Source organism: Schistocerca nitens, chromosome 7, assembly GCF_023898315.1.
Source record: "Schistocerca nitens isolate TAMUIC-IGC-003100 chromosome 7, iqSchNite1.1, whole genome shotgun sequence".
In the NCBI taxonomy this organism is placed as follows: domain Eukaryota; kingdom Metazoa; phylum Arthropoda; class Insecta; order Orthoptera; family Acrididae; genus Schistocerca; species Schistocerca nitens.
The window spans coordinates 308,047,972-308,050,471 of NC_064620.1; positions in this window are offsets into that span (position 1 = coordinate 308,047,972).

Below are 2,500 nucleotides of genomic sequence, written 5' to 3' on the forward strand. Positions count from 1 at the left end.
GACAGAGGCCCGGGAGCGTGCTGTCGTGGTGTTGCCGGCGGGAGACAACACGCGGCCACAAACAGTGACCGGGCAGCTCCAACGCCAGCGCCACAGAGGGGCAGAGCCCCACTTGGGTGCCAAAGCGACTCTCCAGCACAGCGCACGCGCCAACACATCCGCACAGCTGCGATACAAACCACCTGCGAGAACCGCGGGGGCGACCGAGCAGCAGACGGCGTCGCGGCGCCGAGTGCCGGGCGGCGGCGCATCCTCAACGCACACAGTCCTCAATCGACCAGCACACTGCAGATGTCCACCGCGCTTCGCACCGGGCCCGGGAGGACCCACTTTGGCCGCACGGCGCCGCGCGCTGGGTGCGCCGGCACGCAGATGCGCCGCCTGCCGCCTCCGTCAGCCGGCGCGCCTGCCACTGGGCGCCCCCACCAGCCGGCTGCCGCGCGTGCGCCCACGCAGCGCGCGGCCAGCACGCCGGGCGCCCCCCCCTCACCGGCCGGGGACGGTCCCACCCAGCCACCGCCGCGTATCGCTTCATACCCACATGCCCACTCACGTTCGTGGGTATGACGGGTGTCGCTGAAGCAACCGGTTAATACCTGTACCGATCGTCGATATCAACGATTCACCTCCAGCGCGAACAACCGCGCAACAACGGATTTCCAGTTCATTTGCGTAACTTGGGCAGCAAACGTAGACATCCATCTACATTTGCGACTTCTACGAGTCTTGCATGCCTGGATGTTGTGTGTCACGACGCACTCCATCAGCATACATACACGCTGCGACGTGTGCACGAAAGAACACGTGGAAGGTGGCCAGCGTACGTATGCGAATGCCATTGCACAGCTGCGAAGCGCATTCAACACGCGAACTCCTGACCGACGAGCTAGAGGTGACAGGAGGGGAGGGGGGGGGGGGGGCGGGGGCGATATACGTCCTATTGCAGTACACAATACAGTGGATAGCGGGACCATGTGGAAAGTAAGCAACACTCGCAAGATGTGAGGGTACGCACCGTAAAATGAATCAATACGCAGAACACCACAGTGTGCGCGAAGTGAACTATGTTGAGATGGTTGCAATTAGGCAACGCTACACGAATTCCTAGATTCATATAACTAACAATTACAGGGCAGGTTAAGGCGCAACGTGGGTTAGGTTAGGGCGCAACGTGGGTTAGGTTAGGGCGCAACGTGGGTTAGGTTTGGGCGCAACGTGGGTTAGGTTAGGGCGCAACGTGGGTTAGGTTAGGGCGCAACGTGGGTTAGGTTAGGGCCCAACGTAGGTTAGGTTAGGGCGCAACGTAGGTTAGGTTAGGGCGCAACGTAGGTTAGGTTAGGGCGCAACGTAGGTTAGGTTAGGGCGCAACGTAGGTTAGGTTAGGGCGCAACGTAGGTTAGGTTAGGGCGCAACGTAGGTTAGGTTAGGGCGCAACGTAGGTTAGGTTAGGGCGCAACGTGGGTTAGGTTAGGGCGCAACGTGGGTTAGGTTTGGGCGCAACGTGGGTTAGGTTAGGGCGCAACGTGGGTTAGGTTAGGGCGCAACGTGGGTTAGGTTAGGGCCCAACGTAGGTTAGGTTAGGGCGCAACGTAGGTTAGGTTAGGCGCAACGTAGGTTAGGTTAGGGCGCAACGTAGGTTAGGTTAGGGCGCAACGTAGGTTAGGTAGGGCGCAACGTAGGTTAGGTTAGGGCGCAACGTAGGTTAGGTTAGGGCGCAACGTGGGTTAGGTTAGGGCGCAACGTGGGTTAGGTTAAGGCGCAACGTGGGTTAGGTTAGGGCGCAACGTGGGTTAGGTTAGGGCGCAACTTGGGTTAGGTTAAGGGCGCAACTTGGGTTAGGTTAAGGCGCAACTTGGGTTAGGTTAAGGCGCAACTTGGGTTAGGTTAAGGCGCAACTTGGTTAGGTTAAGGCGCAACTTGGGTTAGGTTAAGGCGCAACTTGGGTTAGGTTAAGGCGCAACTTGGGTTAGGTAAGGCGCAACTTGGGTTAGGTTAAGGCGCAACTTGGGTTAGGTTAAGGCAGAAGTTGGGTTAGGTTAAGGCAGAAGTTGGGTTAGGTTAAGGCAGAAGTTGGGTTAGGTTAAGGCAGAAGTTGGGTTAGGTTAAGGCGCAACTTGGGTTAGGTTAAGGCGCAACTTGGGTTAGGTTAAGGCGCAACTTGGGTTAGGTTAAGGCGCAACTTGGGTTAGGTTAAGGCGGCAACTTGGGTTAGGTTAAGGCGCAACTTGGGTAGGTTAAGGCGCAACTTGGTTAGGTTAAGGCGCAACTTGGGTTAGGTTAAGGCGCAACTTGGGTTAGGTTAAGGCAGAAGTTGGGTTAGGTTAAGGCAGAAGTTGGGTTAGGTTAAGGCAGAAGTTGGGTTAGGTTAAGGCAGAAGTTGGGTTAGGTTAAGGCAGAAGTTGGGTTAGGTTAAGGCAGAAGTTGGGTTAGGTTAAGGCAGAAGTTGGGTTAGGTTAAGGCAGAAGTTGGGTTAGGTTAAGGCAGAAGTTGGGTTAAGGGA